At 39.7% G+C, this 16362-nt stretch overlaps 2 non-coding genes across 2 annotated transcripts; one reads left to right on the forward strand and one right to left on the reverse strand.

Moving 5' to 3' along the window:
- The first annotated feature begins 5114 nt into the window (after nt 1-5114).
- LOC141645640 (small nucleolar RNA R71) lies at nt 5115-5221 on the forward strand. Its single transcript, XR_012545118.1, has one exon. It is a non-coding gene; the product is annotated as a small nucleolar RNA R71 (small nucleolar RNA).
- Nucleotides 5222-7993: 2772 nt separating this feature from the next.
- On the reverse strand, nt 7994-8100 carry LOC141644539 (small nucleolar RNA R71). Its single transcript, XR_012544152.1, has one exon. It is a non-coding gene; the product is annotated as a small nucleolar RNA R71 (small nucleolar RNA).
- Between the last annotated feature and the right edge of the window lie 8262 nt (nt 8101-16362).

Below are 16362 nucleotides of genomic sequence, written 5' to 3' on the forward strand. Positions count from 1 at the left end.
TCTTGACTTAATATCTTTATTTTTGTGTTTAGGGGAGAACTTGGACAACCCAGAGGAGGATAGCTACATCATTGACGAGTCTTTAGAAGATTGAAGTGCAAAAAGGTAACGGTGATGGGTTACTCGACTTTTATGTTAAAATGGTGTGGTTTTTGTAGTTATAATCTCACATGAATGTTAAAAGTTGTATCTTTCATGATTGGTGCTAATTTGGATGTTGAATATCATGCTTGTTTGCAATTCTCACATGTTTGGATGAAATTCTCATGCTACATCTCTTGAATCCGAAATTACCCATTCACATGCTCAAATATGTTGTTTTTCCGAGTTAGAATCATGATAGGATACGTAAACAATCGATGGGAAACGATTTTTGTTGGTTTCAAATGGTTTGGAAGTGTTTTGCATTGAATCCGCGTGTTTGTAGTCCCAGCCGGGTGACCGGCGGCCGGTCTACTGACCGGCTGGGAGTTCCCTGTAAGTTTTGAACACATTTTAGAAAGCTCAGTAGTCCCAGGTGATGACCGGCTGGGTCATCTTGACCGGCTGGGAGTACACCAAGGTTTTAGGTGATTTTGAGTTTTGGGCGTATTCCCAGTAGGGTGACCAGCAGGGTGACGGTGACCTACTGGGAGTACATCAAGGTTTTATGTGATTTTGGAAATTTGGTCGTATTCCCAGTAGGGTGGACCAGCAATGGGTGACCTACTGGGAGTGCATCAAGGTTTTATGTGTTTTTGGAAATTTGGTCGTAGTCCCAGTAGGGTGATCGGCGTGTCTCTTGACCTACTGGGAGTGCACTGTAAGTTTTATTTAAATTTTGATTTTGGCTTGTTGTCCCAAATGGTGGACCGAACGGCCCTATCACCTTGACCGGGAGTCCCCTGTGAGCTCTTTTTCACTTGTAACCTCTAATGATCAATGGTTTATGCATGTATCTTCTTCCTTATTGGTATTTGGTTAATATAAGACTTATTGATGTTATGTTCATGTAAACTATTGTTACTCGTACTTGTGATCGGAGTGTGACGTTTTACATTGTGCGACTACTCGACATTCCTTATTTATTTGCCCTCGGACATTGGGTCACGATTAAGTGCCATTGTTTCCGAGTTGGGCTATCTTCCTTCCGCCTCTTCGGACCTTGGGGTACGGCTAGGTACCATTGTTCCGATTGGGGTTACTCGACCTTGGGGCACGGCTAGGTGTCATGGATCGAGTCTTGGATACGATTTGGGATTGTATGTCGAATCGGGTGTCGTCCATCCCGAGAGTCTGGCCAGATTTAGACTAGGACCGTATTATGATCGTCGTCCTACCAGGAGGTTGGAGTCTAGGGGTTTGTCTTGTTTTGAGTCAATCCTTTGTAAATGTCTTGCTTGTTACGGTCATTGGCGTGTTCTTATATACGAGAGTGCACGTCTTCTATGATTGTTGTGAGTGTCTTGGTCCTATCGGATACTAGTGGTGAGATGTAAGCCCCTAGTTGCGATATGATCGCCGGGATTAATGTTCCCATCCGTTCTTATGGTGAGATGTAAGCCATAAGTATGAATGTGACATTAGTAGCCACGTCCCGTGCTATGGTTGTTAAGAGGTTTTCAAGTAATGGCTATGGTTTCTATCCATGTATTTCCTATCCAATTGATCCGTTGTTTACCTTCTTCACATGATTCAATGCCTAATCTCACATCCATGTTTTGCTACCTTGAAAGCATGTTTAATATGATGTACCATGCCTATCTCTTTAAGAATGCAATATGCCTATCTCATTATGATTATCGTTTATATTCACTTGTTCATTATTAGTCAAGTATGATGTATGATCAATATGTTTAATTAAGTTCTTGCTTATGTGCATTTCGACATATTGTGGCTGGGAGAACCCTGAGTTACTCCCCACTGACTGTGGCGTTCATGTTTACATGAATGACAGGTTTGTGATGCAGATTATGGGGAAGACGTGTGAGCTAGCGAGAACGTTAAACCTTGGACCTTAGTTATGGTTTGCTTAGACTCACCTATCGTTAGACTTGTGTTTATTCGTGGGATATCTTTTCCCCAACGCACTTCGTTTTTAAATTGTAAAACTTATTCATCTTACTTTTCATTTTCGTTTGATCACTTATGGTGGATTTCACACTTTAAACTTTAAAGGTCTTAAAAATCCCTTATTTTTCCGCTTAGATTCAATAGTTCTTTTGATGCCCTATCGAGGGGTGTCACATTATATGTTGATATAATGGTAGTATACTACTCAAAAAATGGAGTGTATATTATATTATTAATTGTAATATTTAAGTGTTAAATGATTACATTAATAATTAAATATGTAAGATTGTTAAACATAAGACTTATAAGCATTTGTGGGACAAATGACAAAAGGCAAAAATGGTCCATAAAAGGACCAATATTTCGGCCAAAATAAGATGAGCAAAGATGCTCTTTTGTCTTATGTTGATGTTGGTTATTGTGTGATTGTGACACATCATGCTAGCTCTAATCATGCCTACATCTTACACACCCTACCTACACTTTACAAACAAGTAAAAACAAAAGGCAAAAGATTCCTCTTTTGCCTAAAACCAACCGGTTTTGGCTCATCAAAAGGGCAAGATTGTTGTTCATTTTTTTATGCTTGCTTTTACTTGTTTTTCTCTCTACCTTCCTCACATGCAAAGCAACAAAAACTCTCTAAAAATACTAATACACTCATCATCTATTACTAGAGATAGTAATACAAGATTATTAGTATTATTAAGGTAATATTTCTACTAAATATCTAGTTAATATTAGTAGAGATTTTTGGGATTAATCTTGGGTGCAATTTATTGGAGTGGCTTCTAAACTTGGAGTCTTAGGAGGATCATCCATCATTATAAGCTCAAGAACAAGTGAAGGAAGGTGACCTTACTTGTGCCCTTAATTTCGAACCAACCAACAATGTAAGGAACATTGTTTTTCTTATAAATCTTTCATTTAGTTATGCATGCACTAGATCTAAAGAACAAATAATTAACAAGTTAATTAGTTCACTATTAGAGGAGTCTAATAATAGGTATATGAACCTAACACAGTTATTGTACTAAACTTATGTAAGCCTTTTATTTCAAGTTAATGCGAAAACGTTGTTTGGAAATCTCGTCTTGAACGAGTTGTGAATTTTTCAATTGCTGGATTTTCCGTATGTTTGCAGGAAACCGGCAGTATGAGTATGTAATTGCTTTTTAAGCAATTGGGGAGCTGGAAAAACGCTGTAAACCCCCTGGTTCATTTTTCCCTGCGACGGAATTTGCGACGGATTTTCCGTCGCAAATGTTGACTAATGGGTTGACTGAGGAGGACACGTGGCCTTACATGAACAATGTACTGCGACGGAATTTCCGTCACAAATTTTGACTTTCTGGTTGACCCTTGTGCCTATGTGGCCTTACATGAACAGTGTACTGCGACGGAATTTCCGTCGCAAATTTTGACTTTCTGGTTGACCCTTGTGCCTACGTGGCCTTCCATGAACAGTGAACTGCGATGGAAATTCCGTCGCAAGTCCATTTTTTGCGATGGGTATATGCGACGCTTTGATCCGTCGCAGATTTTACTTTGCAACAGAATTTCCGTCGCAGAACGTAATTTTGCGACGAAATAAAGCGACGGGTATATGCGACGCTTTGATCCGTCGCAGATTTTACTTTGCAACGGAATTTCCGTCGCAGAACGTAATTTTGCGACGAAATAAAGCGACGGGAGAATCCCGTCGCAATTCCGTCGCAAGTTCTATATTTGCGACGGGATTTCGTTATTTGCGACGGATTTTTCCGTCGCTATGGAAGCTTTTCTTTGTAGTGGGTGAACTCCCTTGAAGGATTGCACTACTCACCTTAGTGAAGGCGATAGTTTCAAGCTTCCGGATCGACTTCTTTTTCGTAAGGATGTCCTTCATGTACTTTGTATAGGCCGGCACGTGATTGATTAATTTCGTGAAAGGAATCGAGACTTCTAAATTCTTCACAATTTCCATGAATTTTCCAAGTTGGTCATCAAACTTAGGCTTAGCTTGACGACTTGGGAATGGAAGTCTAATCACAATGGGCTCCTTCTCCTTGGCCTTTTCTTCACTTTTCTTTGAAACTTCTTCTTTTGTTGGTTCATCTTCCCTAGAGTTTTGCACAACTCATTCTCTGTCACTAGATTCCACAACTTCATCCTCAACTTGATTCTTTGGTCCTTCATATCTCGTACCACTCCTCAAGTGAATGGCACTAACCGTTTCATGTCTTGGGGGGTTACTTTGAGGTGGTAATTGCCCCTTTTGTCTTTGAGAGTTTGAAGATACTAGTTGGGTCAATTGAGTTTCCAATATTTTTGTGTGGGCTAGGATGTTGTTGATAATGATGTCTTTTGCTTGGCTATCTTTTTGCATTTGAGTGAAAAATTCTTGTTGATTCTTTTGCATTTGAAGGACCGCTTTTTGAACATCAAAACCTTGGTCATTTTGTTGATTGTATGGAGTTTGATTTTGGTAACCTTGGTTTTGGTTGAAAAAGGGTCTTTGATTTTGGTTTCTCATGGGAGGTGGGGTGTATGTTTGTTGAGGGTTTTGAACATTTTGGCTTTTGTATGAGAGATTTGGGTGGAATTTGGTGTTTTCATTGTAATAGTTGGAATAAGGGGTACCACTCTTGTATGCTTGAAAAGCATTCACTTGTTCATTTGTTCCCCTACATTCACTTTGGTCATATCCCAAAGTTCCACAATTCTCATATATCCCACTTGGGATTGATAAAGATGCTACCATGGCATTAACATGATGCTTTGGTGATTTTGAGGCTTCTTCAAGTTTAGCCATAGCCTTCTCAAACTTCAAGTTAATGGTATCAATATGAGCACTAAGTTGAGCACCCAATTGAGTAATAGAGTCCACTTCATGCTTTCCTCCTCTAGTAGCCTTGCGAGGTCTACTATATTGTGAATTATGGACCGCCATTTCCTCAATCTTATTCCAAGTTTGATTATCGTCAACTTCGGTGAACATACCATTTGATCCCATGTTGAGAATGTTTCTTGAGTCTTCATAAAGACCATTCCAAAATTATTGTACCAAGAACCACTCGCTAAGTCCATGATGAGGACATGAGCGACAAATTCCTTTGAATCTCTCCCAAGCTTCATACAAAGATTCTTCATCCCTTTGCTTAAAACCCGTAATTTGAGCTCTTAGCATGTTAGTCTTTTCCGGAGGGTAGAATTTTTTGTAGAAAGCTAGAGCCAACTTCTTCCAAGAGTTAATTCCTAGAGTAGCTTTATCAAGGCTTTTCAACCATTGTTTTGCGGTGCCAATTAGAGAAAAAGGGAATAAGACCCATCGAATTTGGTCTTGAGTCACACCGGTTTGTGAAATCGCATCACAATAGTCACAAAAAGTCTCCATGTGAGAGTGAGGATCTTCACTAGGCATCCCCCCAAATTGGCTTCTTTCGACTAATTGGATAAATGCGGATTTAGCAATGAAATTTCCGGTTAAGTGTTGTGGTGTGTGATTTGACCATAATTGGCGCATATTTAGCCCCCGAATTAGCCTTGTTTCCATGCTTTTTAGTGCTTATTTGGGTCATTTCCTATCTTTAGTTCTTTGTTTTGCATATTCTTTGAGATTTTGATCCCTTGGTAGGAAAGGAGTAAGAATCTTGCATTTTCATGGCAAAACGAGACTAAATTGATCGAATTCAATGACCAAGCATCAAGGAGAGACAAGATTAGAAGGCTTTTGTACATATCATAGTAGAAGAGCAATGTTGAGGAAAGATCCTTGAGTCCCCAAGGAAATCCCCAAGGAATTTATGAAGAAAAGGGAAGAAAAGAAGAAGTTACTATGCTGATCGACAATCCGAGCGGATTGCCGAATCCGCCCGTCCGCCTCTCGCACAATCCGAGCGTCCCGTGCCTCGAATCCGCTCGGATTCCCCCTCAACAATCTGTCCGGATTCCCCAGAATCCGCTCGGATTCCATCGCCCGAATCCGGCCGTCCCGACCTTATTCCGCCCGGATTTCTTCACAGCACGGGTTGTCTTCTTCAAGCTACGAAAAGAGAAGCCCTTCTCTCAGAAAATACCGGGTCCTCCTTGCTCAACTTAAAAAGTGTAATTACTAGTTTAGCCCTTAGTTAACCCTAATGCATCCTCCCTAATTTTCACTATAAATACCCCATTAGGCTAATTAGAGGAGCATGTTCTTCTTATCAATAATTATGTAGTTAATATCAATCAAATCTCTCTTTAATATTGTAATCAAGTATTAATCAAGTTTTAATCCAAGTTTTAGTTCTTTAATCTCTCTTTTGTTCATCCTTTATTTTGGGTAATTGAAGATTATTTGGGTTATTATTGGGAGATTGACAACCTCTCAATCTAGCATTCAAGTACTTCTATTATTCTTGCTTTATTATTGGAATCATTAGTAGGTATAATCTCTTAATCCCTTTTTAATTATTGTTAATTAATTTCATTTATTCATCATGTTTCATATTGTTAGTATGATTGACAACCTTGCTAGCATGATCAACATGATAATGAGTGAGTAGTCTCTTAGCTAGGGTTAATGGGTGATTAGGGGAAACCAACATGGGGAATGATTCATGCTTAAATTAATATGCTTTCATGTTTTATTTGCTTGCTTGTTTTGATCTCAACTCATGCACATGTTATATTTGATGAAATGCTAAGCCTATGAATCCTTGCATTTACTATCATCTCCTATCTTTTCAATGAGACTTGTAAGACATAACCCAACTCGAGTCTCATTAGACCATGCATGTTGTTGAGTAGAGAAGATTAAGTCGACTTGTAAGTGTTGTACAATCTAATCGATTCGGCTCCGGGACCCAAACTTTCCTAGGATTGTAAGATATAACCCAACTCAATCCATCACAACAATAATTGCTTGCTTATAATTTGAGAACATGTTTGTATGATCATATCCCATGATTCCCCTATGACCCCATGACACCCTAGTGCCTTTAATCAATTGTTTACACCCCCTTTAATTCATCTTGCTTGTTTATTTTCATTGTTATTCTAGTAACCTTCTACATCAACCCAATTTGTGACACCCCTTAGACACCACTAGTTACAATAGAAATCTCATTTCAACTCCCGTCCCTTGGGATCCGACCTTTACTTGCCTCTTTACTAATTGTAGAGTTGCTTGTTGAGCTATAAATTGTGTTTTGATTCGACCGTGACCAACGACCACATCTTAATTTGTGAACACTTAGCGGGATCCCATCAAAAATGGCGCCGTTGCCGGGGACGGTGTTTGTTTGACTTAGATTTCCTTTTTGTTATTAGTTGTGTCTTTCTTCACCTTGAGGAAGTAAAACTCCTCAAGGTTTGTTCTAATTGTTTTTGAGTTGTTTGATATTTTGCATGTCTAGAAGGTTACAAGTTGATTTGTTACCTTTTGACCGTGAAATCGAAAGAACCTTGATGAACAATAGGAGACTTGTTAGGAGGAATTTGAGAGGTGTTAGTGAAGTTGTTCAACCCACTAGTGAGTTTGTCAATCCTTTCGCAATAGAAGGAGAAGAAAACCCATTACACAATACCCCACAAAATCCACCTACAATGCCAAAATTCTCGTCACACTCCGTACCCACCGAGGAGAATCTACCAAATTGTACTCCTACACCGCAACATCTCACCGGAAATTTTTATTGCCAAGTCCGCCTTCATCCAACTAGTTGAGAGGAGCCAATTCGGGGGAATGCCTAGTGAGGACCCTCATTCTCATATGGAAACCTTTTGCGATTATTGTGATGCTATCTCTCAAACGGGCGTGACTCAAGACCAAATTAGATGGGTCTTATTTCCTTTTTCCTTAATCGGCACCGCAAAGCAATGGTTGAAGGGCCTTGATAAGGCCACCCTTGGAATAGATTCTTGGAAGAAGTTGGCTCTAGCTTTCTACAAAAAATTCTACCCACCGGAAAAGACCAACATGCTAAGAGCTCAAATTACGGGTTTTAAGCAAAGGGATGAAGAGTCTTTGTATGAAGCTTGGGAGCGGTTTAAAGGTATTTGTCGCTCATGTCCTCACCATGGACTTAGCGAATGGTTTTTGGTACAACAATTTTGGAATGGTTTATATGAAGATTCTAGGAACATTCTCAATATGGGATCGAATGGGATGTTCACCGAGGTTGATGACAACCAAACTTGGAGCAAAATTGAAAAGATGGCAATCCACAATTCACAATATAGTAGGCCTCGCAAGGCTACTAGAGGAGGTAAGTATGAAGTGGACGCCGTTACTCAATTAGGTGCCCAACTAAGCTCCCATATCGATACAATCAACTTGAAGTTTGAACAAGCTATGGCTAGACTTGAGGAAAACTCAAAATCATCGAAGCATTATGTCAATGCCATGACGGCATCCTCATCAATCCCAAGTGGGATATGTGAGAATTGTGGAACTTTGGGTCATGACCCAAGTGAGTGTAGGGGAACAACCGAACAAGTGAATGCTTTCCAAGCATATAAAAGTGGTACCCCTTATTCAAATTTTTACAATGAAAACACCAAGTTCCATCCAAATCTCTCATACAAAAGCCAAAATGTTCAAAACCCTCAAACAACATACACTCCACCACCCATGAGAAACCAAAATCAAAGACCCTTTTACAATCAAAACCAAGGTTACCAAAATCAAAATCCATACAATCACCAAAATGACCAAGGTTTTGATGTCCAAAAAGCGGTCCTCCAAATGCAAAAGAATCAACAAGAATTTTTCACCCAAATGCAAAAAGATAGCCAAGCAAAAGAAACCACCATCAACAACATTCTAGCTCACACCAAGATGTTGGAAACACAATTGACTCAACTAGCATCTTCAAGCTCACAAAGACAAAAGGGGCAATTACCACCTCAAAGTAATCCCCCTAGACATGAAACGGTTAGTGCCATTCACTTGAGAAGTGGTACAAGGTATGAAGCATCGAAGAAGCAAGTTGAGGATGAAGTTGTGGAAGCTAGTGAAAAGGAAGAAATTGTGCAAAACTCCAAAGATGGAGAATCATCAAAAGAAGAAAGTTTAAGGAAAAATGAAGACAAGGCCAAAGAGAAAGAGCCCATTGTGATTAGACTTCCTTTTCCAAGTCGTCAAGCCAAGCCCAAATTTGATGATCAACTTGGAAAGTTCATGGAAATTGTGAAGAATTTAGAAGTCTCAATTCCTTTCACGGAATTAATCAATCACGTTCCGGCCTATGCAAAGTACATGAAAGATATCCTCACAAAGAAGAAGTCGATTCGGAAACTTGAGACTGTCGCCTTCACTAAGGTGAGTAGTGCAATACTTCAAGGGAGTTCACCTCCAAAGTTAAAGGATCCGGGAAGCTTCTCAATACCGTGTACCATTGGCGACACGACGATCAACAAAGCCCTATGTGATCTAGGGGCTAGTGTGAGTGTCATGCCGTACTCGGTGAGTAAAAGGTTGGGAATGGGAGAGCTTAAATGCACCAACATCACACTCCAAATGGCCGATAGATTGACGAAGACACCGTTAGGGATATGGGAAGATGTCCCCGTGCGAATTGGGAAGTTTTTCATCCTGGTGGACTTTGTCATTGTTGATATGGAGGAAGATTCCAACATTCCAATCATCCTAGGAAGACCTTTCCTACACACCGCCGGTGCGGTGATTGATGTGAAACATGGTGAGCTCACTCTAGAAGTGGGAGATGAAAGCATAACTTTTAATCTTGACAAGACTATGAGAGCTCCTCGTTTGCATGAGCCATGTTTCATGATTGATCATTATAGCCGAAAAGATGAAAGGAAGAAATCGGAACTCCAATGGAGGAAGAAAATTGAAGATGCTCCATTCAAAGAGCAAGTGAATAGTAACAAGGAGAGCTTGCAAAGCTCATCAAAATCAACCAAGGAAGAAGAGGATGGCCTCATTGGCCAAGAGAAGAAATTGGGAGAGTTGTCTCCATCTAAGCAAGAGATTTTCAATGATCAACTCAATGAAGTTTGTGGTCTTTGGGACGACGAATTTGAAGGGATTTTTAATCCCTACATTGGGCATGCCATCGATCATGATCAACAACAAGTGCCACGGTCTATTGAGGACCTCTACCATAATAATGAACAAGCTTTTGATTACTTATTCAAGGTGTTGAGCAACATCAACAACACCTTGAACATGCCCCCTTGACATCTCATCAAGAATGAGAGTTTGGTGGAGTCCTCCCTAAACCACCACTTGTAAATATTTCTAACTCCCTAACTTGCATTTCAATTCTTGTGTTGCATTTTTGTCATTTTTGGATTTGTATTTACTTTGATCAAAATAATTGTCATGTAAGAGAGAAGTGAGGGAGGGACTAACAATTTCAATTGATGTGTAGTGCTTTACCTTAGTGTGGGGATGGCAATTGCCTAGGCTATCCATGCCTTAGTAGTGCCCCCACAATGAAGAACACAAGACTTGAAGAAAGAATGGAAGAATGATAAAGGGAATGCGCTATGCACGGGTGGAACTGAATCCGTGTACATAGGGGAAGAATCCGAGCGGATTCCCAAGAATCCGCCCGTCTTATGCAATCCGAGCGTCCTGCAGAAAAGACGCCCGTCCTGAACTGAGCTGAATTTTGAAATTTTCTTGACTGTTAAAGAATCCGAGCGGATTCCCAAGAATCCGCCCGTCTTGAAGGATCCGTCCGTCTTGTGAGAGAGACGCCCGTCTTTGCAGCTGAGGAAAACAAGCAAATTTCTCTGGACAGAAATCCGTCCGTCCTTGAGCAAATCCGCCCGTCCCGTGTTCAGCAAATCCGAGCGGATTGTACCAAATCCGCCCGTCTTTAAGCGAGTTTTTGCAAAGGTAGAAGAAGCAGAATCCGCACGGATTGAGCCTAATCCGCACGGATTGCCTCTGCAGTTTTGAAATTTTCGGCCTCTTTATAACCCCTCCCACCTTCATTCATTCATTCATAAACACTACCCACAACATCAAAACCCTCATCCTGTCCATCATAAAAACAAAAACCCTCAACAACATTCAACAAAATCAAATCAAACCATCCTTCCAACAACAATTTAATCACTCATTCTTCAACAAAAATCAAAACCAAGAACAAAATCTTCAACCTTTGAGTCGATTTTTGTTTTCATAAAGGCAAAGCCTTTTACCTTCAAATCGATTTGGGCATACTACAAATTGAAGATTTTTCACTCTTTTCTTGGTTAAGCTCATCAATGGCAAGGACTAAGGGTGCAACAAAGGCAACAAAGGCACCAAAGGCTAAGGCACTCTCACAAAGGCAAAAGGCTCTTCAAACAAAGAAAGCTTTGGCTATGGTGGTGGCAACACCAAACTTGGAAGTGCAACAACAACAACAACCTTCTATGGGACCATCAACATCTTCTACTACGGTAATTAATCAACTTTTGCATTATCCGGAGGTAACTTTTATTTCCGATACCCATAGAAATACCTTTGTCAAGTTTGCTATGACATCTATTCAATCCACCAAATTCATATGTAAAGATGCCTTGGAAAAATTGGGTGTTCTTGAACAAACAAAAGCCTTTTTCAAAGCCATGGGGTTGAAGAAATTGTTTGAAACAAAGGAATTGACATACCCCTCCCTTGTCTTGGAATTTTTAAGTTCTTTGAAAGTCACCAAAGTTGAGAATAGAGAAAATCTCGAGTTTCGTCTAGCTAATGTTAGTAGACGCATTACCTTTACGGAATTAGGTGAAATTTTGGGTCTTAGTGATGAATCGAGTTATCTTAAGCATTATGGAAAGTATGACCCCGAGCCTCTTTGGGAGGCAATCTCCGGGAAGAAATTTGAGGATTTTCATGCATGTCGTGCTCTTTTGGTCCATCATCCGGGCATAAGAGTATGGCACAAGGTTGTGGGAAATACCATAATTGCTAGGAAAGACACCAATCATTTCACAAGACTCGATTTTATTCTCCTTGAATCGGCTTTGAATATCGGAAGAATTCACACCAAGCCTTACAATTCTTTGAGGCTCTTGGTAGATAGATGGCTTAATGTTGATAATGGGAAGAAGGGCACGACCGTTATTGTCAATGGCGGCCTAGTCACGGTCCTAGCTAAGCACTTTGATCCTAATTTCAATAAGGATAAGAAGTACAAAGCAAAGGAAGGTGGCCATCTTATTGATATGCATATTATGATTCACAAGTTCAAGTGGGTTGCCCATAACCCCCTTGACACTAAATATGGATGGCTAACTAGTGAAGCTAGATCGTTCACCTTGCCCTCAAAGATTTGTCGCCTAAGCGTCCACCGGACCAATTATCTACTTCCCCTTTCCGAAGAAGCCGAGTATATCATTCAACAACAAAAGGGTGATCTTGAAACCCCCTCCTCTTCCATTGTCATACCACCTTACCCCTTTAAGTATGAAGAGTTCAAGCCGGAAGGAATTGAAATTGGGAAAGACTATGTGACTCTTCTCATGCAAGCAATGCACAAGCAAGCCTATGAAGATCGGAAAAATGCTTATTTGGCTCAATATCCACCCCTCCTACATCTAGCTAGGCAAGGACTCCTTGACCATCTTGTCCTTTGCCTAGTTGGGCGGATAGAGAAGTCTTATTTCCGGGTGCATCTAGGGACGTGGTGGGAGACAATGAGGTTGTTGGAAATGATGAAGAAGTTGATGATAATATTGAGGAAGAAGCAATGGAAGAAGAAAGAAATGGTGAAGATGATGATGAACAAGATAAGGAAGAAAGTGAAGAAGCAAATGACAAGGAAATTGGCAATGTGACCACTTCTCATGAGGGAAGTGGTGATGATGATAGCATGATGGAAGACTAGCAAGCCTTGGAGACTCCTACACTCCCATGGTTTGTCTATATCTCTTTGTATTTTATTTAATTTTGATCATTGTTGGAGTAGTCCTAGCAACATCAAAGGACTCACACCTCGGTACCATTGAGGTGTTCTTATTTTATTGTTCCCATTTGTAAAATCCAAAATGACAAACTAGTTTCATGCATAGCATAGTGTGTGCATAAACTATACCCATCCTTGGACATTAGCAATAGTGTCTTACTCGGTTTGGGGAAGTTAATGCATACGCAACGGGAGGTAATCTAAATTATCCTCTCCGTCATAACAAAAACCATGCATCATGTAGTGTAGCTTAGTATAGATTGCATTTAGTATAGAAATCATGCATCATCTTTGCATAATTTCCATCACTTTGGCCATTGAGGACAATGCCCATATTAGTGTGGGGATGGGAATTCTAACATTTAACTCTTATTCAAAAACCCATAAAAATTGAAAAATTTCAAAAATCATAAAAATTGAAAAAATTGAAAACCCAAAAACAAGTTCATTTCCTTTGTATATATTGTCTTGTATATATTGTGTTTGTTTTATCCTTGTTCACATTGATTGACTACGCCACATCCGAGACATGAGGATATTGAAGACCGCATGGTATGATCTTTCCAATCTCCTTTTTCCTCTTTATGTTAATGACTATGTGGCTTTATTTTGATTGATGCGGTATAACAATGTGAATTTAGGATTGCATTTAGCTTATATGTCATATTAGTTGGTAGAATCATTTGCATTAGGATGTTTATATGTTAGTTGCATCATGGCATGTAGTTGCATGTTAGAAAATTTTTGCGAAACCGTCTATTTGAGAAGCTTGACAAATGTATATAGGCCCTAGTAGATGCTTTTTCTTCTTAAGACTTTGCTTGTTATAATACTTGTAAAACACCCTAGGATGTGTCATGCTAGTATCCTTTGACCCATGGTTTAAGGCCGAGTCAAGAGTACCTCGTGGTGTGATAACTCCTTGGCTACCGTTTATTCCAAGGTAACCCTTGAAACCATGCAACCATCATTCATCCATGTTCTACCATACATTTTATCAACAAAAGGGAATGGGCACAAAAACAAATCAATTTGAGTTCAATGAAATGAAAAGTGAAAGAAAGTTTGCAAAAATGCATCAAATGAAAAGAGGAGCAAAAATAGAACTCCTAAGCTTCAAATAAAAGGCACCCTCGTTACTAATTGGGGTGACTTTGATAATGTTCAAAAAGAAATGCAAAAAGTTGTCAAGTATTGAAATGCCAAAAATCAAAAAGAAATGGCAAGGAAAGTGTTCTCAAATGTCAAATGCCACAAGAAATTGGGGGGAAAAACAAAAACAAAAGCAAACTCCCAAAGTGAAACTCAAATATCTATTGATCCCTTTATCCATCATATCCATTTTTGTGCATGGTAGAGAGGGGACGACCCTTCTTCTTGTCTAGGCAAGAGGGGGAATTCCGCGATCCTCCAGTGTTTCTAACACCATAGGGAGTCTACTCTTGACAAAAGCATTTAACGATTGAGGACAAAGGTACCCTAGCTTGACACAACTTGGAGGTGATTTATTGGTATCCTTCTAGGCTTAGTAGTTTGAACAAATTGCATCTATGAAGGATTGTGTACCCTTGAATTGATTCCCTTGTAGATAATTTCCGCCACTTAGATGAGGAAAGTGGCTATTCTTTTTGTAGATGCATCCATTATGTGTTTTTGTGTGCTTAATGTTTGGATGTGTCGCCATTTTGGCAAGACCCACCTTGCCTTGCAAGAAGGCATCCTACCTCATGGTTGTCTTGTTGTGAGTTGAAGAGGCGGAGTGAGACCCGCTAATTGTCTCATATCGGCTATATTATTAGGATAGGTTAGTATTGGTCCTAGTCTTTGTCACCTCTTTACTCGGGACGAGCAAAGGTTCGGTTTGGGGATATTTGATGTGACCATAATTGGCGCATATTTAGCCCCCGAATTAGCCTTGTTTCCATGCTTTTTAGTGCTTATTTGGGTCATTTCCTATCTTTAGTTCTTTGTTTTGCATATTCTTTGAGATTTTGATCCCTTGGTAGGAAAGGAGTAAGAATCTTGCATTTTCATGGCAAAACGAGACTAAATTGATCGAATTCAATGACCAAGCATCAAGGAGAGACAAGATTAGAAGGCCTTTGTACATATCATAGTAGAAGAGCAATGTTGAGGAAAGATCCTTGAGTCCCCAAGGAAATCCCCAAGGAATTTATGAAGAAAAGGGAAGAAAAGAAGAAGTTACTATGCTGACTGACAATCCGAGCGGATTGCCAGCAATCCGCCCGTCCAGCCTCTGCACAATCCGAGCGTCCCGTGCCTGAATCCGCTCGGATTCCCTCTCAACAATCCGTCTGGATTCCCCAGAATCCGCTCGGATTCCATCGCCCAAATCCGGCCGTCCCGACCTTATTCCGCCCGGATTTCTTCACAGCACGGGTTGTCTTCTTCAAGCTACGAAAAGAGAAGCCCTTCTCTCAGAAAATACCGGGTCCTCCTTGCTCAACTTAAAAAGTGTAATTACTAGTTTAGCCCTTAGTTAACCCTAATGCATCCTCCCTAATTTTCACTATAAATACCCCATTAGGCTAATTAGAGGAGCATGTTCTTCTTATCAATAATTAGTGTAGTTAATATCAATCAAATCTCTCTTTAATATTGTAATCAAGTATTAATCAAGTTTTAATCCAAGTTTTAGTTCTTTAATCTCTCTTTTGTTCATCCTTTATTTTGGGTAATTGAAGATTATTTGGGTTATTATTGGGAGATTGACAACCTCTCAATCTAGCATTCAAGTACTTCTATTATTCTTGCTTTATTATTGGAATCATTAGTAGGTATAATCTCTTAATTCCTTTTTAATTATTGTTAATTACTTTCATTTATTCATCATGTTTCATATTGTTAGTATGATTGACAACCTTGCTAGCATGATCAACATGATAATGAGTGAGTAGTCTCTTAGCTAGGGTTAATGGGTGATTAGGGGAAACCAACATGGGGAATGATTCATGCTTAAATTAATATGCTTTCATGTTTTATTTGCTTGCTTGTTTTGATCTCAACTCATGCACATGTTATATTTGATGAAATGCTAAGCCTATGAATCCTTGCATTTACTATCATCTCCTATCTTTTCAATGAGACTTGTAAGACATAACCCAACTCGAGTCTCATTAGACCATGCATGTTGTTGAGTAGGGAAGATTAAGTCGACTTGTAGGTGTTGTACAATCTAATCGATTCGGCTCCGGGACCCAAACTTTCCTAGGATTGTAAGATATAAGCCAACTCAATCCATCACAACAATAATTGCTTGCTTATAATTTGAGAACATGTTTGTATGATCATATCCCATGATTCCCCTATGACCCCATGACACCCTAGTGCCTTTAATCAATTGTTTACACCCCCTTTAATTCATCTTGCTTTTTTATTTTCATTGTTATTCTAGTAACCT

This window comes from Silene latifolia, chromosome 2 (genome assembly GCF_048544455.1).
Source record: "Silene latifolia isolate original U9 population chromosome 2, ASM4854445v1, whole genome shotgun sequence".
Lineage (NCBI taxonomy): Eukaryota > Viridiplantae > Streptophyta > Magnoliopsida > Caryophyllales > Caryophyllaceae > Silene > Silene latifolia.